Source organism: Bubalus bubalis, chromosome 4 (genome assembly GCF_019923935.1).
Source record: "Bubalus bubalis isolate 160015118507 breed Murrah chromosome 4, NDDB_SH_1, whole genome shotgun sequence".
In the NCBI taxonomy this organism is placed as follows: domain Eukaryota; kingdom Metazoa; phylum Chordata; class Mammalia; order Artiodactyla; family Bovidae; genus Bubalus; species Bubalus bubalis.
In genome coordinates, this window is record NC_059160.1 from 147216089 (window position 1) to 147241565 (window position 25477).

Sequence of the window (25477 nt, forward strand, 5' to 3'; positions counted from 1 at the left end):
TGGTTCCAGGGAGCCCTGCTTGATCTGTTTAGCCCAAGTAGCACATTCCATTGTGCCCTGTGGGCTGCCACTTGGGGACCTGAGTTTCAACATTGGCCTCTGCTTCCCTAAGAGGGGCAGTAAGAAAGGCTCCATGTCTGCATCTGGCTAAGCTGGGAGTGTCGTGGGATCTTCTTCCTGGCTCCTACTGGCCTGGAAGGAGACGAGTTCTCATGAAGGATCCAGGAGCTGTGCCTTGCATCAGTGGCCTGGTTCTGTGGTGGCAGCAGGTGGAGGAGTGGTCACAGTCCCTGTACCGAGTACTGGGTGGGTTCCCCTGCACCAGCTGGCATGAGCTTCCCAGAGGAGTGGAAACATCTCATGTTCCCGGAACTGGGATTGCAAGCAATCTTGGGACTGATTCCCTACTGGCATGGAATTGGGAACATGCAAGGCTGCGGTGGCGACTTGGCCGTGTAATCAGAAAGAAATGTGTCGTTCCCCACCCCCACCCTCAACCCTTTTCACTAGGTTTGGTGTGCATTTCAAGTATCTAAATGGTCTTAATGCTGAAATTAGCAGAGTTTGTAGGCAGCACCCAGGAATGTGGTCCCAGACGAGGGAGTGATCTGGGCTTGGCCACCCCCAATTTCAGGTGGAACGCTGCAGCCAGTCCCTTCCCAGTGTCACCTTTCCACCTTATTTATGTCTTCTGTGAATCACGAGCTCTACATTACCTCAGTAAGACTTTACATCCCGATAAATAGCATTTTATCACCATTTTACAGATTAGGAAACTGAGGTTTAGAAAAGTTAAGTAATGTTTTGGGGGTCACACAGCTGGTGAGGGAACAAAGCCAGGATTTGAAACTGGACAGTCTGACTCAGGAACCCAGGCTGCTTCCACCACGCCCAGCTGCCTCTAAGGTCCCTAACTGGTTCTCCATAGCAACAAGGAAGCAACACTGAAGCACTCACTGGGTCCTGGGGCCCCTGACTGCAGTCCTCTTTTTATACGCACTCTGCCCAACCTGGCTTATACCATGGGTCATGGAAATCAAAGGATAGGTGGCATCATGCTGCTAGAGCCTTCCATATGTATCTGGAGTCAGGAAACAGTGGGGGCCTGGGAGTGACTGTGGGGCAGATATGAGGGTAATTCCAGTGAAAGATGATTCATTGCTTATCTGAGAAATGGGAACAAAGCTACCACTGTGACCATACAAGTCACAAGTTTGGCAGAAACTGCCAGGTAAACATCATCAAATGGATTACTATGTTCTTTTCCCCTTCTGGTCTTTCCCTATTACACAGGAAAATCGGCCCTCCCTGAATATCCAGGGGCAGGTCCTTCCCCCCCACCGCACACACCCCCATGAGAGCTACACTCTGGTGTAGCTCTGTCTGGTCCTCAGGAGAGATGGACAGGCAGAGCTGAGACAGCCAGGGCTGTGATAACCACATGGCTGTCTGGTCCCCAGCTTATGCTTTCTCACACAACCCCCACAGAGGAACAGCAGTTACCGTTCCACTTTGCAGATGAGGAAATGAGGCTCAGAGGGGTGCAGTGGCTGCCCAAGGTCACAAAGCTAAGAAGGAAGTGCAAGTGGAGAGTCCCTTGGACAGCAAGGAGATCACACCAATCCATCTTAAAGGAAATCGGTCCTAAGTATTCATTGGAAGGACTGATGCTGAAGCTCCAATACTTTGGCCAACTGATGCGAAGAAAAAACTCATTGAAAAGACCCTAATGCTAGGAAAGATTGAAGGCAAAAGGAGAAGAGGGCTGCAGGGGATGAGGTGGTTAGATAGCATCACTAACTCATTGAACATGAATCTGAACAAACTCCAGGAGACACTGAAGGACAGGGAAGCCTGGCATGCTGCAGTTCATGGGGTCACAAAGAGTCGGACATGACTTAGCAACTGAACAACAGCAAATGTGAATTGTGCTGCCTCCGGGACTCCCTTCCAGGCGCTTAGCGACAGCTGTGTTCTCTGCCTGGTTGGTACTCTATCTGCCTAGCCCCAGGGCTGAGAGGGGGGCACCCCTGCTGGACCAGAGTCGCCACAGCTCTGCCCACCCCCATCTCTACCCCCAATGCCTCTGACACAGATGTTCATGGTATGGGGAAAGCTGGCAACCTTAAACAAGGGGCAGAGGATAAGCACAGCCCAGCAGGCCTTGCCCACCTTCCACAGTAAGCCCACCTGGGTGAGTGCCAGAGCCTTTACAGTGCTGAGCTGCATAGATACTGGAGCCCTCTCCCTGCTTCACTGTGGCGTGGACTCACTGTCCAGGATGGAAGCTGGGAGACTGGGCATGGGGAGAAGTTGCCCCATCCAAAGGGTGGGGTTATTCATCTTTGTCCCCTGGCTCCGTTCCAGTGTGTGACACACGGCGGTACTTAGGGACTTTCTCAGAGGATGGGTGAAGACCAGGGAGTGGCGGTGAGCGCCTCTGTTGGAAAGTGATAAAGCAGAGAGCCAAGTATCAGTCGTGTGGAAATGCTCAGACGGGCCTCTGCCCTTCACGAAGTCACGCAGGAGGAAAGGAAAACAGCTCTCCTTTTCATTCTTTAAACAGAAATACTTGTCCCCTTTTCTTGTCTGATGCTTAAACAGGCGGTAGCTACGCCGCCTGTCCTGCTCCAAGCTTGCAGATTCCACGGCTTGTGCCCCTGGCAGGCTGGACAGTCTGTTCTGTGCTTGAAGGTCTCCGCCTTCGTCTTCATCGACCTAAATCTGGCAGTTGCTCCTGCACACCCCAGCACATCCCTGCTTCTGCAAGCTTGGAAGGAGGGGCATGCAGGCCATGGGAGCCCCTGAGCACCAGTAACTTCAGGTCTCTACAGCCCATCTCTCCTTCTCTATGCCTCTGCCCACCTCCATGCCTCCCCTTATCCTCCTGCCCCACAAAGATGGCGGTGTGCTGAGGGACCGTGGTTGTTCGTGCTCTGGGAAATTTATCAGTGGAATTCCAGAAGGCTCTCTGAAAAGGACTTGAAGGGAAAAGTGTAAAAAATAAATAAGCCAGTTAGTCCCCAGCTCAGCCTCTCCTGAATGCCGCAAGTAAACAGCTGGCCTGGGAAGCTCTGTCTTGGCCTCCCTGCTTACACCTGGCTCACCGGCTGCCTCACAGGCCCCTCCTTCCTGCCTCTGCCCTGTCCAGCCCCTCCTCCTTGCCTTTGGGAGCCTCAAAAGTCAGGGAACACCCCCACCTCCGGCCTGTCCTTGTGCTGCGGGACACTGGTACGCTGGTGGCTGGGGACAACAGGAGCTTGTGGGACAGGAGACCGCCCGAGGCTCCGGCAGAGCCCTGCTCCGTCTGAGCAAGTCTCTCCGCTTCCGCCCTGCTCAGCAAGGCAGGGTGGTCTCTCGTGGTGAGTTTGACTTTGATGATGAAGAATGGTGGGGCTTTTTCCAATTTTGTGGCATCTAAGGAAGCTTTGCATCTTAATCATCAGTTTAGAGTGGATGGAGCAAAGCTGATTTTCTCCAAGGTGGGCCCACATGTGAAGAAACCCTCAAAACCCCGTTTACATTGTGGGGCTTCCTGGACTAACCAGCAGGTCAGGGGTCTTTGCTTTTGAGCAGAGTTCTATCAGCTTAGGCCCTGTTTAGGGTGCTGGTGGTGTGAGTTCACAACAGTGTTTTCAAGAGGCTCAAGCACTCTTGTAAGTTCTCTGTCTGGGGGGTTAGGAAGTAAACTCGTGATACGTTAATACCTTCCTTTGATTCAGCTGACCCACTCCAAACCCAGCGTCCGGTAAGAAGGGAAGAACCAGGCTGCTAGGATAGGGGTAGCTCCCCGGTGGGACTGCCAGTTCAGGGATCCGCTTCAGTCACAGGGAGTGGCCGGGGGAGGGGGTGCTTCCCACTGTTGTGGCTGTGCCTACCGGGTCAGCAAACTGAACCCCCTGGGATCCGGGGAATGGGCACCACCCCTAGACTGGTCCTGCCCCCACGCCGTAGCCCTTTGTCCTGTGGTTGCCAGGCTTCTGAGAGGGAAGTTAAGGGGTAAGCCCTGTGGCTTGCAGTCTTGTTGGAAAAGAGACTGCACTCCCACATATTCACAGATTAACACAAATCACTATGGGCCAGAGTACACTCACACATACACAGAGAGAGAGAAAGATAAGCACAGCAATACATTCATCCCAAAAGACAAATTATGAGATAGTGCCCTCTGTACGGCCTAGTAGCTGTGTGACCTTGGACAAGTTACTTAACCTCTCTGGACCTTAGTTTCCTAGAAAAGGGGGGATGGTAATAGGTTATAAGTAATAAGGCTATAAATGAATTTGTATTTGTGAGGAGTTTAGAAATGTGCCCTAACTATTGCTCACCACATACTCTCTGCCCCACACACTCAGGCCCAAGTACACAAGACTTCCCAGAGAGGTGCTCACAAACTTGTCAGCAAATGGGATCAGTCACTTTGCACTTTCTGAGTCCTGGTTCTCAGGATGCATGGCATTCTCTGTACTAGGCTTGAATTAGAGCTTATTAGGAAGATCATTTCACTTTCCCTTAGGAAGATCTTTATTTTAGAACAATGTGGGCACTGACTCCCCCAGAGAAGGTTATGATTCCTTTAGCAGCATCAGTTTTCACACTGGGTTTCATGGCACCCCGGAGTTCAACAAGGACCCCTCAGAGGCCTGATGGAGGGGGGTTCCAGGCCTCTCCCCCATTTATCTGTTCTACATATTGGGTTTCCTAGGAAAGTTCTGGTTCATAAGAAGGCTCCACAGCTTAGACAGTTGAAAGCTCCCCGCTACAGGCTGGCCCGATCCCATCCTGTGTGTGCCTGTCCCAGCATGCCACGTGACGCCCGTGCCCAGGCGGGCCCCTACAGCTACCTGAGCACTGGGCCGGGGCCTCTCCCACTCCCTTCCGTGCTTCCCTCCTCCTCTCCGCTCCAGCTGCCTCGCCATCTGCAGGATTCTGCAAAGTGCTAACATGTCTGAGCCAAAATAGCGCTATCAGAGGAAATATTTTGAAAACACACTGGGCCACCCCCCTGGCTGAGACTGCACTAATTTTCAGCAAAGCATTTCACAACTTCTGAGGTGCGTGGGCGGGGCTGTCTGAAAGAGGCTGGGGCCCTGAATCTGCAGGGTTAGGACAGACAGGCCTGAAGAGGCCCAAGATTATTGCAAACCTAGAACCAGGAAGGGGAGGTTATCCTCACAGGATAAAGAAATAAAAGCCTCTGTGACCACAGAGGTCAGGACCCGTCCTCTTCTGCCTTTGACAGATGCCACTGCCCTTTCACTTTTCCACCTCCTTCTGCATCTGGCGCAGGCGCCTTGGGGCTGGGGACACAGGAGATAACTGGTGCTAACAGTTGGCTGCACACCCTGTGCTTAATTAGTGCTGTCTGGGCCCACACTCAGAGTCCTCACTGGAAGCTCTGGCAGTAGGTACCATGTGATCACCGTTGTACAGCCCGGCAGACAGAACCAGACAGACAGGGAAGTTGCCGGGACCCCGCTGCTGGTGAGCACAGAGCTGGGTCTGAGCCCTGCTGCCTCACTCCAGAGTCAGTGCTCCTGACCCTGGGTGCATCCGTCCTGCTGGAGCCTCGACTGGAGGGGCGGAGCGGCTCAGCAGGACAGTCCTCTCGTTACTGCGACCAGGGTACACCCTACTCACAACACGCTCTCCTTCCTTCTTTTCTCATGGCCAGCTCCCTTCACCCTCAGGCCTCAGCTTAGATGTCTCCTAGAAGCCTTGGTCAGTGGCCCTCTCTGTGGCTGCCTGCACGTCCCCATCCTCACACTCTGCCTTGCTCTGTTGCGCCAGCTGCTTTCATGCTCTGTGGTCTCCACCGGGCAGGGAGCTCTGTGAGCAGGACAGAGTCTGCCTTGTTCTCCCGTGTCTCCAGCGTCCCGTGCAGCCCCCGGCAAGCGCTGAGCACCCATGCCTGACTGGGGAGCACAAATGATGGGTGTGACACTGGGCCCCAGGAGGAAGGAGGCATGGGACGGTGCCCAGTCTCCCAGGAGAGGATGCTGCTGTTAGGGAGGGATCTGAGTCTGGGCAGAGGTGGTGGGAGTCATAGTGAGTGGGAGAGGGCAGCTGATGTGGACCAGAGGCCCTGTATGGGACCAGGAAGGAATGGGAGAGTGGGACCCTGGGTAGATGGCTTCTTGTGGTCACTACCCTGTGGGCTCTGGGCTGGGGTCCCGAGGATGGGCCTGAAACCCTCCAAGAGACCCTTTTGAGTTAGGCAGACTGTGCAGTATGGGCCCTAACAGCACGCAGTTCTCAGTCCTTTGCCCTCACTGGACGGACGTCCATTCGTCTTCTTCTGGGTCTCAAACCCAACCCTCTCGGCTGCAGAAGCCCCCATGAGTGAGCCCTTTTCCCCGAGCAGAGTGACAGAAACCCAGCTGGCAGGCTGCCTCCTGGGGGTGGTTCCAGCTGCAGCCTCTGAGCTGTCCTCACAGAAGTAGGAGGGCCCTTAGTGCTGGGCTCCCCTCCACGCCACCCAGGGAGCACACGTGTGGTGGTCTGGCCAGGGTGCTCTGGCCTTGGGTGCCTGCTCATGCCTGACACCATGCCGGGCGGAAGGTGCCTCCAGGCTAGAAGAGGGCAGGACACCTGGGCATGAATAACCACCTTGGAGTCCAACGGTAATGAGCCCACAAAGGTGCACATGAGGGAGGACCTGGGGTTGTTTTCATGGAGCAGGTGGGCTTCCAGCACAAAGAGGGGAGCCCGGGCAGAAAGCACAGGTATGGGCAGGTTCAGATCGAGTGCAGAGGTGGGTGAGGAGTCTAGCTGGACTGAACTGCAATGTGTAGGATGGACGAAGAAGAGAGAGAGAGAGAAGAGGCAGGGAGGAGGTGGTTACACGTGCAAGCTCTGGAGCCAGGCTGTCTGCATGAGGAACCTCAGTCCCCACTCACTGCTGTGTGCCCATGGCCAAGCTGCTTAGCCTCTCTGTGCCTCACTTTTCTCATCTGTAAAATGGAGATACTAATAGTATCTACTACATGGCGGTGAACTCCAGGAGTTGGTGATGGACAGGGAGGCCATCTGCGTGGACAGGCCATGCCATCTGGCGTGCTGTGATTCATGGGGTCACAAAGAGTCGGACACGACTGAGCAACTGAACTGAACTGAACATGGTGGTGATAGGAGAATAAAATGAAGAGTGACCTATTATCCTTTTTTTTTTTTTAAGGCAACTAGCAAAGTAAATTGAGGTCAGATCATAGAGGCCTTTGGATGTCAAGCTTTCTGTTTGCTAAACACCCGCTGTATGCCAATCACTTTACAAACCTTCTCACTAAGCAACCTACAACTAATAAAACAAAATTATTAGCACTGCCTCCCATTTTATAGATGAGGCACCTGAGGCTCAGAGAGGTAGGGTAACCTGTTCAAGGTCAGTCGGCCAGGTAGAAGCAGAGGCAGTAATGAAACGCAGGTCTGTCTGGCGCTTAGGTCTTTCTTCAACACAGAGATTAGAGAGACATGACAGAGGCAGCATGGGGACCTCCCCTGGGCCGGGGGCTCATGGCCAGAAGCAGAGCATAGGTGGAAGAGCCATGGGTCCCTAGGCTGGGAGAGGGTGGCAACAGGGAAGGAAAGATTCAGGCAAGGAGATGATGATGCCCTGGGGCCACAGCACACCGCTCACCGTTCAGAGCCCAGAGACAAGCTGTTGAGTCACTCTGGGAAAACCTGGCATCACTGAGTTTTGCTGTGTGCTGCCCACCTGCCAGTTCTCATGCCCAGAGCCCTGCAAGGGGACCCGCATACCCAGGTAGCAGGGCCAGGTCAGCTCCCCAGCTTCCTGCCCTGAGTTCTCCCCAACCTCTGTCTCCCATCTTCCCACTGCACCCCTCCCACTCCAGCCCCACTCATAAACCTGGATGAGGCAGGAGCTTCTGGAAGTGATGATGGGCATAAAGATCTTCCAAAAGGACCTCCATGCCAAGCCTGCGACTGGAATCTTGGGTGAGAAGAGACTGCTGGGTTGAAGTTTTAGAGCTGCTTTTCCCTTAAGAATGGTGCTGCTATTCCACTGGAATCACTTTTTAAAAGTAAAAGTGTGCCCAGCACTATGCCAGGTGCCAGCAGCCTCCGCCTTCTTGGAAGGTACAGCTGAGAATCTGCGAGCTCTTTATGTACTAGGCGTCCTCAGGTTAAGTGATTTATTTGTGTCAATCTGATTGCATGAAGTAGCCCCATTTTATAGATGCTATCCCTGAGGCCCAGAAGGCTAGGTGACTTGTCTAAGGTCACACAGCCAGAATTCAAACCCTTGGCTCTCCTATTCCAGATGTACTTAGCCACTCCAGGCTCAAGTAAAGCCACTGGAGAATCACAGAAGGTGGGGTGTACCGAACCTATGTCTGCCGAATGATGCAGTGCAGACAGGAAATTCCAGGAGAATTTCCATCTCAAGAGTGTGGGTCACTCCCCAGAGCTTGTTGGAGGTTGTAGATATATTTAAGACGTAACAGAGAGCTCCCAGGTTCCTTGGCTGAGCAAACCCTGCTGACGTGGCCATTTGGGGTGAGACTCTTCCCACTGGAAGGAGCACCGGGGCTCGGGGTGGCGGGTGTGTGTCTGTCCTGGTTTTGGTGGGCCTGACCTGGAAAAGGAGTATGAGTCAAGCGAGGGGCGAGTGCCAGCTTCCTCAACCCAGTCCACGGTACAGGATGCCAGGCTGCCGCAGCTGCTGCTGCCACTCCCCGCGCCCTCCCAGCCAGCAGGAGGGGCTGGTGGCCGGCCCTGTGCTGAGTGGCACCCTCTCACCCACACCACGACCTAGCTAGGGGGGCACAGTTCTTCCCAATTCACAGGTTAGGACGCTGAGGCTTAGAGTTTTCTGGTGCACTGGAACTCCTTTGGCCGGAAAAGGGAGGGACTGAGACTCCTAAGTCTCCCTTTTGCTAAGAGACCAACGGGAAGAGGGAGGGGTTAGCCTGCCCTCTGACACTGAGCCACACAGGCTGGCTGCTCTCAGACTAGTATTTCTGATTCATCTGTCATCACCAGATCCCTGTGTTGCAGGACGAATAACCTCTGGGGTGAGAAAAGCTTTGATTCCCTTGGGCCATGAGTCACTATTTCTCTGGGAGCACTTTTGAAGCCATAGAGCTTCTCCCCAGGCTTTGGAGGGGAGCAGGTTCCTTCTCTGCTTGAGTGCCAGCCCCACCCTGGCCCTGACACTGCCTGCTTGGGGAAGGGCCAGGAAACAAGAGGCCTCCACCAGAGGCCCGGCCTCAGTGATTACCCAGCATGTTACCCCCGCCTTACTCGCAGCAGACAGGTGCCACATTCCCAGAGGTCTATGGGGTCTGCAGCCTTGAGGGGTCCCTTGTCCCCTTTAATGCCCGAGGCCCACGTGGTGAGCACAAGTCCACTTGCCCCCCGTCCCCCAGGCATGTCTGGGAATCCCCCAGGACTCCACTGTCTGCAGGGCGGCTCCTCCTGGCACTTCCTCTCCGCACAGGAGGGAGGGGACCCAAGCCAGCTCCTCCCATCTTGTCAGTCTCAGGCCCAGTCACTGAAGAAATAATTTCTGGAGAGTTGTCACTTTTCTCACAGAGAAAGCAGACTGTAGGGGTAGTTTAGCTTCTCACCGCCCCCAAGTTTTCCTTCTGGGATGGGATTCTGGCTTTGCCTCTGCTTAAATTCAAAAGCCTGTTCAGATGACTCTTCCAAAATGAGAGTCTCACCTCAAAGGAACTTTGCCTCTCCTTCTACAGGTGGAAAACTGGCACCTGCTTTTATTTTATTTTTAGTTTTATTAAATTTTATCAAAGTAACTAATCTAGGCCCACGGTATAAAATTGGAAAGGTACAAAGGGATGCATGGTGGTGAAACCTCTTTCCCAGGACTGACTCAGACACCCAGGTCTTTCCTCGAAAGCAACCAGCATTATCAGTTTCTTGTGTATAAGCTGCTTTTAAATTGTCCAGTTTTAGAACTTATGGTTTGCCTTGGGGGGAAGAGATAGTTAGGGAGCTTGGGATCGACATGTACACACTGCTATATTTAAAATGGCAACCCACAGGGAGCTCAGCCTGGTGCTCTGCGATGACCTATAGGGGTGGCAGGGCGGGAGAGGATATACGTATATTTATGGCTGATTCAAGTCGTTGTATGGCAGAAACCAACACAACACTGTAAAGCAAATAAGATGGCTAACCAGCAAGGAGCTACCGTATGGCACAGGGATCTCTGCTCAGTGTTATGTGGCCACCCGGATGGGAGAGGAGTTTGGGAGAGAGTGGATACATGTGTGTATATGTATGGCTGAGTCCCTTTGCTGTCCACCTGAAACCATCACAACACTTAACCAGCTACACAACAATGTAAAATAAGCTGTCCCTTACGAGCTGCGCTGGCTGCCCACGTCCTAGCCCCCACTCCTCAGTGGTCACCTGGGATTCACCCACGCAGCATAGCCGGAGGCCCTCACATCCCTCATCCCGGCAGCCCCAGGGAGCCAGCCCGAGGTTGTCCCCATCTACAGTGAGTGGCTCCTCCAGGCTCCAGGCTGCCCCTTGTCCATTCTCCCCTCTGCTCTGGCTGGGCGGGGGCCTGCAGCTGGGGCCTGTGGGGTCAGGGCCTGGCGATGGGGATCTGACCAGACCAGGCTGCCTCTTGGCCAGACTGAGTGTTCCAAGTCCCCTAGGGGCACACAGATAGGGTGCATCCTTCACTCCTATCCTGAGTATGACCAGAGACCCCTGTGCTCCTCTCCCCACCCACTTTCCTCTCCCCGCCTCTACTCCGTTCCCTTCCTCCCTGCTCCTCCCATCCTTTCTTCTTCAGTCCATGCTGTTCAGCAAACAGTAAAATGAATCTTAAAGTGCCAAGAATGGCACAAGGCAGAGATGAGTGCCGCTAGGAGAGCCCAGTCCCTGAGAATGGCCTTCAGCAGACTTGCCCTTCACAGCCTTGTACCTCCTGCTGGGTGACCTTGGGCTTAGCTAACTGGGTGACCACTTTTAGCTTCTTGGAACCTCCCTTTCTCAGCTGATTAAGGAAAGAGATGGCGGCAACAAGGGTCCAAAGGGCTGCCGGGAGAACCTGGAGCTGCCAAAGGGCTTTCTAAGAGGGTGACAGGTTTGAAGCATGGGAGGGGGCAGTGCTCTTCTTCTAAGGGAATGGGCTCTGGGCACCTGTGAAGTCTGGGCTCAGCCCTAGAGCATGGATGGGGGAGAGGTGGCCCTTTGGGCAGCACTATTCTGCCTTGGGCAGTGGCTTTCCTTTTCTGTATTTCCACACAGAGATGGACCCTCGGCTTTATATGTTTTATTTTTGTAATAATGAAAGATGTTCAGCATGCAGAATTCAAGTAAAATGGACAAACACTGAGAAGAAAGCAACAAATCACCCCTCAATCTACTACCCAGATGTAACTGACTACCTATGGTCCACATGTGTCTCCAGGCATATATATATATAAAGAAAAGGGAGCAGTGGAGGGACAGAAGGTTTTATAAACATGGGGGAAACACACAGTTTAACTCAGCTTTAGGCCAGTGTTGTAAAGAGGCTGTCTGCCCCCAAAGCAGGCCCTCTCATCTGTTCAGTAATCTACTTGAGGGTCTGGTGTGGGGCAAGGGAACTCTCATGCCGAAATCTTTAGAACCTCCCAGTTCAGACAAATTAGACAAAAAAGGGAGTCAGCTGAATTACAGATCCTCCTTGATTTATGATGAGGTTGCATCCCGATAAATCCATCATAAATTGAAAATGCATTTAATACACCTAATCTCCCACGCACCATAGCTTGCCTTAGCCTGCCGTAAACGTGTGCAGAACGCTGACATTAGTGTGGCTCTAGTGCTACAGTTGGGCAGCGCCATCGAGCACAAAGCCTATTTCATAATAAAGCGTTGAACCCCTCTTGTAATTTATTGAGCTCTACCGAAAGTTTAAAACAGAATGGTTGTGTGGGTGTAAATGGTTGTTCAGAGTATCGGTTGTTTACCCTCCTGACCATGTGGCTGACTGGAAGCCCCCGCTGATTGTACAGCCTAGCCCCAATTCAATTATGGTTTCTACCGAATGTGTATCACTTTCACACCATCTTAAAAGTCAACCATCTTAAGTCCGGGACTATCTGTAGTACATTCTGGCTCTAGAACAATAGCTTTCGATCTTTTGGGACCAAAACCTCAGAGACACATACATGTCACTGAAACAAAAGTCTTATGAGACCCATGCTTATCCTTATTACAGATCCTTAATACACTCTGGTATTTTCTGCGTCCATGGTTCTGCTCTTAAAAAAAAAAAAAAGCTTGTCCAACCTACCAAACTGACTCTACAACCTGAAGTTTCGTATGGCTCTATAACTGTGATTTTCAAATTTGAGCGTGCATCAGAATCACCTGCAGAGCTTGATAAACAGAGTCTTCTGCCCACCCCTGAGAGATTCTGATTGAGATGGTTTGGGCACGGCAAGAATGTGCATTTCTGTCAAGTTCCCAGGTGCTGCTGCTGATCCAGGTCCCCATCTTTGAGATCCCACCCTCCTAGAATATGTTTTAAAGCAATGTACTCTCTTGGCAGGAACGATCAGAGAATTTGCTATATTCAGCAGATGAGAATTGCTGGTGCCTAGCCCAAGAACTGTAGGTCTCTGGCATTTTTGAGGAGACTGATCAGGCACTATCTTTGGGATCTTAAACACCATCCTCCTGAAATCCACCCTCCTGAATACAGAAAAGGTCTGCTAAGCAAAAGGACGCCTATACCCAACCCTGGTTGAATTGCCTGCCTATTAATCCCAAGCCCACAGAACATAAAACCCTCCCAGCCCTTTTGAAAACACTGTTCTATAGGCAATGAAAGGCACCATTTACCGTGTGGATTTCACTTTTCTGTTTTTGGAAAGGGAAGGAGGTAGGTCAAGTGTGACCACCCCACAGAGAAAGCTGTCCCCTGGCTCCCATTGGGATCTGGTGGGTTTCATTGTCCCTGGATCCCCAGCTTTAATGGGAAACTCTTCCTGGCCTGAGTGGCCGCTTCAGCGCCCAGACTTTCCACCCTGCTGACTTACGAGACTGGCCTGTGTTCCAAGCTGCCTCTGCTTCTCCAACCAGAGGGCTCAGCCCCCACTTGGAATCCTCCCCCGTTCTCTTCGTAGCCTTGGGGCCCCTCCCCAGCCCCGCAGTCCTCCAGAAGCCAGCCCTCAGCTGGGAGCAGCTTCGTGAGGGAGAGAAGTGTTAAATGGGCACAGAGCCCCCTCTGTTCCATTAACAATGGCCCGTTGATGACTGGATTCTGCCTGGTTAGGCCCCTTGACTGGACTTCGGAGAGGAGGAGAGACTCCAGCCCCCCAGGCAGCTACTTCAGGGTGTGAGGTTGATTCAGAGGCCGAGGCCTCTGTCTGCCCACAGAACCTCATTCTTCAGGCCCTGTGATGCAGCAGTGAGAAGCCCTCTCACCCCTCCCATGCTATCCCAGGGATAGCTTAGGGCCCCAGGAGTGATTCACTTCAGTCTAATTCAACAAACGTCTATTGAACAGCTCCTGGGCACTGAGGCTCGGAGCTAAGTAGCTGTGGGAATAAGAATAACTGCTAACATGAATTCAGCGCTTACTATAATCAGCCCTACCCTGGCTGCCCAACAGAGTCACTAGGGAGCTTATAAAAATTCCAATGTATAGACACTTTCCCCAACCCCAAATTTTCAGGAGTGAACCCCGGCACTATTTTGTAAAAGCTAAGTGCTTCTCGTGCCCAGCTGACATTAAACATCACCAGTCTTCTACCGGTTAAACACCACGCTGAGAATTTAACTTGATGTGACCCGTTTCATGTAGCACCTGCTTGTGGGAGGCTGAATAATGTGCCTCCCACCCAAGAGCTCCACATGTGAATCCCCACATCTGCGGACATGTTATTCCACATAGTAAAAGGGACTTTACAGTGTGATTAAGGATTTTGAGATAAGAAGATTATCCTGGATTATCCAAGTGGGCCCAGTAAAATCAGCAGGGTCTTTATAAGAGGGAGATTTAACTATAGAAGAGGCCTGAGTAATGCATTAAGAAAAGCTCAACCAGTCACTGCTGGCTTTGAAGGCAGATGAAGGGGCCCACAAGCCATGGAAAACAGGCAGCCACAAGAGCGGGAAAAGGCAAGGAAGAAGGTCTCCCCAAGACTCCAGAAGGAGCACAGGCCTGTTGATTTTAGGCCAGTGAAACTGATCTTAGACTTGACATTCAGAACTGCAAGATAATAAATATGTGCTGTTTTAAGCTACGAAGTTTGTGATAAGGTGTTAATACAAGGATATTACTAACCGTATTTTATAGACAAGGCACAGAAATGTGAGGCACTCACTTGGGGTCACAAAGGCAGAGCTGGAATAGGAAGAACTCAGGTGCATCTGACCCCTTAATCCACGCTCCCTCCACCTCACCACACAGCCCCTACTTTGCAGCCAACCAGACATGGATTCAAATCTCAGTTCTGCCACATTCTGTCTTTGTGTCCTTTGCTAGTCGTGGGTACATTTGGCCAGGGTGGATGCTGCAGCGAGGTAGGTGCGGAGACCAACTGGAAAGCTAGTGTGGGCCAGGTTATCTCCAGGTGGAACACCACGTGGAAGAGCTTGAACTTGGTTCTGAAGGAATGGTGCCCACAAGGTGCCATCCTCTTCTTCCTTCTGCATTTCATGATGCTGCCTCAGACTTTCAAGCCCACTCAGTCTCTGGAAGCTGGCCCTCCTGTAGCAGCCCAGCTGCAGTGCGGAACTACAGGGCTGGGGCCAGGAGCAGCATTCTACTCATTGTCACCTGCAGCCAGTCTGGGGTGGCCGCTAAGCTCCCATTTCATGGGAGGCCAGCAATGGCTTAGTGCCTCCAAAGCACATTTCTTCGAAGGCCCTCCAGCAGCCTTGTGTTTAGGGCCATGCGTGTCTTAGAGAAGGAGTGTGAGACATAAAGAGGTCCCGGAGTTGTTCAGAGTTGCACAAGTTGGTATTGGTCTTGGACCAATTGGTCTTGGAAGACCGGTTCCTGGCCAGGACTCTGATCTGCCCCCTGCCATACAGCTGCTGCCTTTTGGCCAAATCTGCCCGCTCAGTGCTAAAGCACAGTGGATGAGTCCATGGACTACGGAGACAGACTTCCTGGGTTCAAATCCCAGCTTTAGCTTACAACTGAGTGCAAGCTGAGTGCTTTAATGGGGGAAGGGGGGCAGTTGTGACTGTTATCTGTGAAGGCACTGGGGCACCTTCTTCACAGGATGGTTCTGAAGACTCAATTTATACATGTGTGTGAAGTGCTTGGAACAGTAGCTGCTTCATTAGAAGTATTAACTTCTGTTATGATTCAGCTCCCCTAGGGCACAGACTGTCTTCCTCCCCTCTATTCCCAGTGCCTCTTCCCTTGCTTGGCCCAAAGCAAGAACTCAGGAAATGAATTTACTGGTTGACTATCAGCATTTATCAGCCAGAGGCTCCCTAGGAACTTTCCCAAATGTATTCAGTTTTCAAACACTCCACCTTAGTTACTCAAACCCTTCTCCTCCTCCTCCTTGCTTGTGAGCTACAGAATTGCCAGAAAACATCCTGACGCTTGCCCTGCCCCGTGGTAGGCCCATGAGTGGTTCAGAGATAACCCAGGATCGCCAGGTATCACCAACCCTTGAGGAGAGTGCTGCGCAGTTCACATGCTGCCCAGACCTCCTCGCCTCAGGACCAGGCCTGACGCTCCTACTCAGGCCTCCCTGGGACCCCTGAGCCATGCGACAGCCCAGTTTGAGCACCTCATCCACACCAGCTCTTCCACCTGACGGGGGCTCAGATGTCCTGTCATCCCTCCAGAGACCTGTCCCCCTCTTTCTTTTTCCCCTATTTTGAGGATGGGCTTCCTCCCCCAAGCTTGTCCCTGCACATGAATAGACCCCAGGAGAGTAGCCAGTTCCTGCTATTCCAAAAAGCCAAACTTGGAGTTCCCGACCGGACTCAACTCCTATGCTGCTCCTGCCCCGGGAAATGCATTTCTGCTCATTCTTAGCTCTCACCTCTCGCTGCATTTTACAAAGATCTCCTCAAAACCTAGTTTTCTTTTTTTCTATTTAATTGCATTTTTGTTTCGAGATAATTACAGACACACATGCAGTTTTAAGAAATAATACAGAGATCCCTTGAACCCTTTACCTGGTTTCCCCCAATGGTGAAAAACTCCTGCAATATCACAACCAGGATACTGAAGCTGATACAGCCAAAGTTCAGAACATTTCCATCACCACAAGGACCCCTCATGTTCCTGTATTATAGTTGTGCCCACTTCCTTTCCACCCCCACCCCTTCTTAAACTCCTAAAAATAGCAATCTGTTGTTATCTCTTATAATGTCATTTCAAGAATGTTATAGAAAAGAAATCATGCCGTATGTCACCTTTTAAAACTGGCTTTGTTCACTCATACTCCCCAAATTCATTTAAGTTGTGCCATTTTACAGCTGAGCAGGATGCCGTGGTATCGGGCAGCTGGTTTTAAACAGAACACTCAAACACTAACCTAGAAGCTTCCCAAGCACTGTATCCTGAGTAAAACAAGAATACTGGCATGTTCACCCAGTATCGAGCCCCGGTCAGCAACTCCCCTGCCAGTCTGGCCTTGCAGCTGAGCTAGTGTGCACGCCGGGCAGTGGCTCCGCTGAGATGCCCTGAGATGGTGCTCCCTAAGAGGAAGCTGGGTGCTCTAAGGTGTGGCTCTCAATCTTCCATCACCTAGGGAGCTTTAAACAACTGATGCCCAAGCCATACCCAGACCAACTCAATTGTAATCTCTAGAGGTGGGACCCAGGCCTCAGTAATTTCTGAAACTCCAGATAACTCTCACATGCTGTCAGGGCCAAAATGCAGTGCTCAGGCAGATTCAGCAAATGCATAGCAGCACGCTACCCCTCTAGACACGGCAGATATCACCAAGCAGTCACCACACTCTCTTCCTGCAGAGATCGACCTTTTCAAACGCGGCGCTCCAGGCAGTCACTTCCAACTGATCGACTTGGCCCAGGAACTGCAACTGACTTGCCCTCCCAGCTGAGAAGCCTGAAACTGGCAACCGTCCTGTCCAGGTGTGTCTAGGCCTGGGGCCTGATGCATTAGGTAAGCATCCCTCCAAATCATGCTACAAAGGAGAGGCTTGGCCAGTAGTAACAGCAGCCGCAAAGCCAGAGCAGGCCAGGGTTTTCTGGGCTGGTTCTGTAGGGAAAGGCGAAGGGAATCAGCCAGTGTCCACCCCCTGCAGCAGCCTACAGCCCAGCTGGGGGGGATGTACACGCAGAGGGTGGACCAGCGGGGTGCAGTCAGCACAGACAGGCTCAGGCGCACACTGGTGCAAGCCTGTAATAACAACCAGCCTGTGTGCCGTCCTCTCTATTTTCAGAGCCTCACACCAGCTTAGCTGATGTTCATGACAACCCTGTGGGGATGACCCAGGCTCAGAGTGATTAAATACCTTGCCTAAAATTACCAGAGAATAAATGGGAGAGCTTAAATAAATGGAGAAGGAAATGGCAACCCACTCCAGTATTCTTGCCTGGAGAATCCCATGGACAGAGGAGCCTGGCAGGCTACAGTCCGTGGGGTCGCAAGACTTGGATATGACTTAGTGACTAAATCATCGTCAAATGGAAGAGCTGGCACTCAAGCCAAGTCTGGTTGCAAGTATGGGGCCTGTGTTTAGTCCTCGGAGCAGTTAGCTATCGATAGCCTGGACCTCTCTCCCCACCCTCAGCCTCCGCCTCTCCTTTCCAGGAGGGGCTGGATACAGATGGGCTCCTTGGCAGCCATGGAGCGGCCCAGACAATAGCAGTAGTCAGTGTGGGCTAAGACCCCGGGGCTGCCCTCTCTCCTGCCCCTTCCTCCCCCACAGAGCTGGTGCTGGGAGGGCAGGCACAACTCCCTGGTGAAAAAGAGAAGAGGCTGGGTTTCTGATTTTTCTGTTGTTGTTTTTGCTAGGAATAAAGTCCCTTCCTGCTGTTAACAGCAAGGAGCTTGGAGGAAACTGTGGGACTGAGGACTACCCTGGAGGATCCAAATTCTGTGTCCCCTGCATTGAAGACAGCAGGACTGGGGGAAAAAACCAGGCAGCAAAAGAAATTCCCCTCTCTCCATCTGTCCCTTGCATGGACAGTCTCCAGGTGCAGAAAGGTTCGAAGTCTCCTTAGGAAGGTCAGTCAGTGGGAGAAAGCAGGAAGAGGATCCTGGGCCTAGGTACTGAGAGTTTTTTCTCTTCCAGTCATCTCAGAAATCCTGTCATGGTGGCTCAGCGGTACAAAAAGGCTCATTTTGTACTTGCATCCCATCTGATGCAGGCAGGGTGGCTCCTGAGCAGCAGCTCAGGATCTGGGTTGCTTCCACCTTGCAGTAAGCCAGTTGGAACATGTGGCCTCCAGTCTTGCCATAGCAAGAGAAGACAGGACCCGGGGGGTGTCTGGGATCAATTTAAGGACCAGGACTTCAAGTGACTGACATCACTTTAACCTATCTCCATCCCCACAGGTCAAAACCTGGTCACTGGCCCAACCTAATTGCAAGAGGGGCTGGGGAAGGCAAAGAGCATGTGGGTACCTGGTGAGTACCAAGTCTCTGCCAGTTGTTTGCCCAGAATTTCACCCACACAGAATATTAAAGAACATTTTGTTCTTCAATCTAATGGACCACGCCCCATTTTGATTTGCCCTTGTATGCTTTCTTTAGGCAACTGACTTCAACCTTCCCTGCTGTAATACCCATGGCAGATTATGTTCACACTCAAGGCACACTCCTATGGACTTGCCCAAGTTTTCCCAAAACCCAAGAAACATTTTGTAGGAAAGCCCTAAGACTGTTAAAGTTTTGGCTCTTATTCATGAAAACATATAAAGGTATGTGAGTAAGAATATAAAATTAGCCGTGTGAAGAGCTTTGCCAGCCGTGGTGTGGGATGGATTGGCAGCAGTTCTGTGCAGTGTCCTAGGCTCTCTGTAACTCTACCTCCACTCTCGTTCATGAAAGCACAAGCCAAGCGAGGGAGGAAGGTGGAATCATAAGAACCTTGTATCCATTGCAGTTCTTTTCAAAAGTACTTTTTGCTCCCCCATTTGATGCTTTAACTATTCTTAGTGACCTCACCATTAATTATAATATGTGCTTTTGTTCAGTAAAGGGTTTTATTGTTACTGTTGTTTAGCTGCTGTGTCATGTCTCACTCTTTGCGACCCCATTGACTGTTGCCCACCAGGCTCCTCTGTCCATTGGATTTCCCAGGCAAGAATACTGGAGTTAGTATTCCTTCTCCAGCGGATCTTCCCAACCCAGGGATCTAACCTGCATCTCCTGCATTGGTGGGTGGATTCTTTACCACTGAGCCACCAGGGAAACCCAAAAGGGTTTTATGTGCTAAATCAAAGGTTTGGAGGATAGATCTACAAGGCATGTTCAGATGGAGGGTTTGTGTAAGAGGAGGCTTGCAACTTGGCTAGCACTGGGGGGTGATGTCAGATGGCAGAATGGCAAACCAAAAGGTGGTAAGGAACTGTGTTTGGTAGCCAGGAAGGATCCCATAAAGTTGGTAAGGCAAGCTGATTTTATCTCACACGCCAGCTCTAATGGATTGGCACTGCACTGAGAAGGCGTGTGAGGCTACATCTAGTCTCAGCTGAAAAGAAGACAATGACTGATCAGTGATGTCTGCCCCAGGCATAGGACTGCGGAGTGGAATGTGTACTGTTTATCTGACAACCCTGTGCTGGAGGTTCTTGATGGGCGAAGCTATGAGAGTCAGGGTGATCAAGTTGGGCAGGGCCATCACTAACCTGGGAGACAGGAGACCTTGTAGTGGTTCAAGTATCGTCACTATCCAGTCATGCCTTCGTGAAGCACTTCCCCTCTCTGAGCCTGAATGGCTACAGATGAAAAATGAGGAAGGGTAGGTAAGAAAATCTCCAAGCCCTTTCCAGTTCTGACATTCTGCACTTCTAGGGCAAGAGCCATGTTTATCTTGATTGGTGGGGTAGGGTACAGGACAGATTTCCCTTGGACCTTTCCAAAAGAAACACCCTCTCAGACTTGCACCACTGAAAGCAAGTACAACGAGAGCTGGAAAGTCAAGCTACTTTGTATAAGGCTCTGGCCTGAGTTGCTGCCGACAGCATGATTTTTGTCCTGGGGGCAAAATCCACTGGCATCCAACTGGACCCCAGCCTGACAGCTCTGAGGCCTCCTGCCTCTGTTCACTGCAGCCAAAGTGGAGCCGGCTCCTCCACAGGGGTCCCCTGTACCCCAGGCTCCTGTCATTCTGCAGCCACACTCTCATCAGCACACTCAGAGCTTCCTGGCCAGGCGGGGCGTGTGGAATTTGTGAGCAGCGCTGATCTACAGGGAAGCTGGGGAGGGAGCGTCCTTAAGGGTTCTGCCTGTTGTCTTTCTGGGTCTCTCTCCAGCTTCTCTGCTGCTTCGGGACTGACTACAGTACCTGGGACAGAGAAAGTCAGCACGTTTATCCCCAGATGAGGCTGACAGTGAGGATAAGATGCCCAGGGCCAAATGCTGTCCATAAATGAGAGGATATTGGCTCTGCCTGAGGGACAGTTCTAGCTGTGGTCAGGTCATCACTTTCCTTCAGCCTGGTATTTGTAGGAGACTGAGACCCCACTCCACTGCAATCAATCCAGTACTCACCACCAATCACAAGCCACAGAATCTGCTGCACCTGTAAAGACAGGGTGCGCGGTTCCTAAGTAGGACCATTTATCATGACTCGGGCTTGGGTTAGGCACTGCACTAGCATCTTCTCACTGGGTTCCTCATGACCACTGGGTGTACAATAGATGCTCTAAGTGTCCCATTGACAAACAGTGAAACCACTCAAGTTTAAGTTCCTCTCCTAAGGTCACAGGGCATCAAGGTCAACATGTAAAAGCAAAGAAGTCAAGAGAAGCCACAGGTGTGGAGAGAGTCCCTGTATGATTCGTTCAGGCTTTTCCAGGCTGTCTTGTCTGTCTGTCTCTCTCTCTCCCTTTCTATATGTATGTGTGTGTGTGTGTGTGTGTGCACGCACACACTAAGTTGCTTCAGTCTGTCCAACTCTGTACGACCCTATGGACTGTAGCCCACCAGGCTACTCTGTCCATGGCATTCTCCAGGCATGAATATTGGAGTGGGTTGCCATGCCCTCCTCCAGGGGATCTTCCCAACCCATCAATCGAACCTGAGTCTCACGTCTCCTGCATTGGCATGTAGCATGGGGGAAGAAAAACTACGAGAAACCACAGCCAACTCTTAGAGACAGTTATGAATCAATTCATTCGCCTCACAAACATTATGAGCCCTGCCTCATGCCAGGTGCTGTGGGCACAGCACAATACGGGGCTGCTGTCCAAGGAATGAACAACGGACCCTCCCGGAGTCCTCCGCTGCCCTCCTTCCCCTGCCTATTGTTTATGAATTCACTTTTTTTCCCCTATGGAAAATAGACATACCATAAAATGTATTATTTTAACCGTTTTTAAGTGCACAGTTCCGAGGCATTAAGTGCATTCACGTTGTTGTACAGCCTTCACCACAGTCTATCTCCAGAACTTTTTCATTTTCCCAAATTGACAGTGTGTCCTCGTTGAACACTACCTCCCAGGGTCAGGCAACCACCTTTCTCCTTTCTGTCACTCTGATTTGGCTCCTCTAGGCACCTCAAGTGCATGCGTGCGGGCTAAGTTGCTTCAGTCGTGTCTGACTCTTTGTGACCCTGGGACCATAGCCTGCCTGCCAGGCCCCTCTGTCCATGAGATTAGGCATAAATCCTGGAGTGGGTTGCCATGCTCTCCTCCAGGGGATCTTCCCTACCCAGGGATTGAACCTACATCTCTTACATCTTCATTGGCAGGCGGGTTCTTTACCACCAGAATCATATGGGATGTGTCCTGTCATGGCTGGCTTATTTCTCCTCATAAGCACACCGTCCTTCAGGCTCATGTACGCTGTGCACGTCACAGCCCCACACTGACTTCCTTAAGGTCCCATGTGTCCCTCCCTCTTCTCCTCCACACTCTCCCCACTTGCTCAGACCACCTCCTCTCTCCTGGACCGGCGCAAAAGGGACAGCCTGGTCTCCCAGCCTCCAGTCCTTCCTTCCTTCAGTGCACTTCCCACACCATTTCCAAAGTAACTTTACATTTCTCTTTTTAAGCTTCAGATTAGATTTTTAAATTTTTTAATTAAATTGGTATATGTATGGTTGTCAAAAAGTCAAATACAAAAAGGTAGAAAATGAAAAGAACCATCCCTCAATATTCCATCTTTGCAGCTGTGCATCAGCGTGTTTAACCCCCGCACGGCTTGCTTCCACTGGGCCAGTGCACTGCCTCAGCCAGCCCCGTCTGTTGAGACACTCAAGGCGCTTCTCACACGTTGGACTCCCAAGGCTGGGTGCACATCCTGGGCCATGAGTCTTGGCTCACGTTGAGGTCGGTTCCAAACAAGCCAACTGACTCTTCACCTGGCTGCCCGGCCGCACAGCTGTGGGCATCCTGGACACCAGCCTCTGCTGCAGCCCCTGACTGGGCAAGGGCTAGAAAGCCTAGAGCAGTGGTTCGGCGCTGACCTGGCCCAGGGCTGGCGTGCGAGACGTAGGAAATACCTTTGCTGATAGGAGGGGTGGGGACTATTCTCTGGGGCCCTGTATCCATGCAGCTGTCAGTGTTTTGCACAAAATGTGTTTCTCACACAGCTGAGCAGGCCCTGTTGAAGTGTCTGTGTCAAATGAGGGTAGAGAGCACTCTCCCCCACATCCTCACACAGGAAAACAGGGCTGAGGGGCCACGGGGGTCTGTCCCTGCCAGAGATGGCTCCCTGAGAGTCTGTGGCAACCCCCACGCCCACCACCGCACCAGGCTAGCCCTCAGCCTTCTGGTCCATCCCGTGGCTCTGGCCCATGGCTTCTCATAAGCTCTTAGATGTCCACTGCTGCTCAGATGATACACACCTCCAACTTGGGAGCGTCTACTCTGGCTCTGTCTTGGCTGAGGCTGGACATGTGCCCATAAGGAAGTTTTAGATGGTTTGTTTTTAGGAGAGGAAGCTGGAGTCCCGGAACAGGAGGGGTTTGGGGAGGAATGACACCCCCAGGCTGAGGGAGCATCCCTCAGCCAGGCCCCCATCTACTTCCTCGTTCTCTCATGCCTTCTCTTCTTCCTTCCATCCCTGGTTCATGTAATGGCACTTGGGCATTTACTCTCCTGTCAGACACTAAGTTGGACAGCCCACTAAGTTGGATATCCATCTCTGGATATCCCTACATGAAACAGAACCTCATCTGGACAGGCCACTGGATGGACTCCTGCATCCTCCCAGCAGAGATCACCTCTGAGCATGTGTGCTCCTTCTCCTGGCCCTGCCCCCTGCCTCCACTCAAGGGGATCTAGAGCCACTCATGGAAGCCCTCCCAAGGTCTCCCCTCCTAGGTGTCTGGGCACCTGGCATGGTCGGGGCACCTCCCGGCCCCCAGGGCTGCAGCTCATGAGTAGGTTCAGAGTTTCCCCACAATGGGCTTCACTGCTCCCGTCTCTGCCCAGGACCCTCCTCCATCTCAGCCCCTGGCCTTCCTCGGCCCAGGCAGCTCCTCCTCCTGCCGGCGGAAAGGCTGTAAGCGGCGCCTGCCACAGCGGAGGCCCTGATCCCCACTGTGCTCTTGGCCTAGAGCGAGCCAAGCGAGGGGAGTGGAGCTTTGCTGCCTGATGCAATGTCTGGCAGGGCCCGTCCCTTATCAGAGCAGCATTCACAGCAGAGTCTGGGATCCCACCTCCTCCACGGGAGGAAGCCATCCAAGTACAAAACTGTTCTCTGCCGAGGGCCCGTTGCCAGGTCACGAGGGAGGCCTGAGCAGAAAGGGCCCCGAGGGGAGAGCAGGGTAGGGAAGCCAGTGCCTGGAGTGTAGGGCCTCAGATCACCGCCTGCTTTCTTTCCAGGGCTCCCTCACTGGGGTTGCCTGGGCTGCCTCCGCTGTTTTCTGCCCTCCCTGCTACTACCACGTAGCTGGGGAGACTTGGAACTGAAAGCCACAGGCCGAGGTTCTTTATCCTCAAAAGGGTATCCCAGATTGTCATGACAATTCGAGACTGACATATGTGAAGCCCCAAGCACAAAGGCTGGCCCACAGTACACGCTTGTAGCACACTCCGGTAGTATACGCATGTAGTATCCACTCAGTCCCTGTTTGGGGGGCACTCAGTGCACAGCCCACTAGTATCCTTGCCTGGGAAACCCCATGGACAGTGGAGCCTGGCAGTCTACAGTCCATAGCGTTACAAAGAGTAGGACGCGCCTGAGAGACTGAACATCAGCAATACTCAGTGCACACGTGCAGCGCAGGCCATGGCATAGACCTGCTTCGCTCAGATAGGGAACAGTGGCTTTTTCTTCTTTCTCTTTGTATTTTCCATCAACTTAGAATGACTGAGCATCTCACAGTGGGCTAAATTCTTTGGAAAAAGCATTCAACGATTCATTCTACAGAGGTACTTACTGTGCCTGGTGCACACGGAGCAGGGATACAGACGGAGCTCACACGCCAGTGGCTGAAACAGGCAGTAAACAAGCACATTTCCATCCAAGAAGGGAGCAAGCAAGGTGCTAAAAGGGATAGGGAGAAGGGAGACAGTCCACATTAGGTCAGCGGGCAGGGAGGGACTCCAGGGGAGGGGACCTCTGAGCTGAGTCCTGAGTTTAACTGGGCCCAGGACAGCCACCCCGCTCCCCTGCATTCAGGCAAGGCTGAGCCGGCATGTGCCCCTGGCCTTCTCCACCACTGGCCCTGCTGCCCTGGCAGTGTGACCTCTGCTGGCATCCCAGCAGGGGGATACCCCCTTTTCCTTTAGCTATTGCGTTACTGCTGGGTTTGGGGGGAAGAAAGGTATCGAGTACTCCCCCAGAGATGGCATCTGCCAAGAAAAGGAAGAGATTTTTCATTCTTCCCATGAGCTAAGCAAGGGGGGCACCACAGCTCTAGGGAGGGTTTGTCCAGTGTCTCAGATATCACAGACACACTTCTTGCAAAGGGCCTCCTGCAGGCCACGTGCATGATGCCCATCTCAGCCATCCCCCATGACCCTGTGACCTGGCATCTGTGACCCTCTGCTACCTCCTGGGTCTGGGGATCTCTAAACCACCCTCTCCTGACTGCCCATTTGCCTGCTGGCCTTCCAAAGCTAACCCTAGGGGCAGCCTGCCTGGACCAGGGCCAAGGAGCCAACAGCCTGCCTGGGATTTCATTTGGAGGGAGTTTTCACCCTCGTGTCTTCCTTTTAGGGCAATGTCAGCAAGGTTCTCAGGAACTCTATTATTCAGGGGCTAAGGGGGCTGGGACAGCAAGTCAAAAATAGAAACACTTCCTGGAAGGGAAGAGAGGAGAAGGTTCAGGATCTTTGTCATCCACACAGTCAACTTTGTAAACTGTACCAAAGATGTATGACCCAGAAGAGAGAGGACAGCCAACACAACTCCCTGTGCCCC

At 52.2% G+C, this 25477-nt stretch overlaps 1 protein-coding gene and 1 long non-coding RNA gene across 21 annotated transcripts in view; one reads left to right on the plus strand and one right to left on the minus strand.

Moving 5' to 3' along the window:
* The window catches only part of LOC102392882, a 43050-nt gene that overhangs the window by 12331 nt on the left and 5242 nt on the right, over positions 1-25477 (minus strand). For 2 of the 3 annotated variants that reach the window (XR_003109071.3, XR_006550845.2), the window contains exon 3: positions 24492-24598. This is a non-coding gene — a long non-coding RNA (uncharacterized LOC102392882). Of the gene's footprint in view, positions 1-19683; positions 19879-24491; positions 24599-25477 lie in introns of those variants that run through there. The other variant, XR_006550846.2, reaches the window with a different exon arrangement.
* The window catches only part of CHST3 (carbohydrate sulfotransferase 3), a 38611-nt gene that overhangs the window by 1759 nt on the left and 11375 nt on the right, over positions 1-25477 (plus strand). Inside the window, exons 1-5 of one of the 18 annotated variants that reach the window (XM_006063004.4) lie at positions 3191-3362; positions 16942-17095; positions 17951-18205; positions 18494-18565; positions 18692-18858. The gene's annotated coding sequence lies outside the window, so the exon portion shown is untranslated. The other 17 variants (XM_044942237.2, XM_006062998.4, XM_006063002.4 and 14 more) reach the window with 17 other exon arrangements.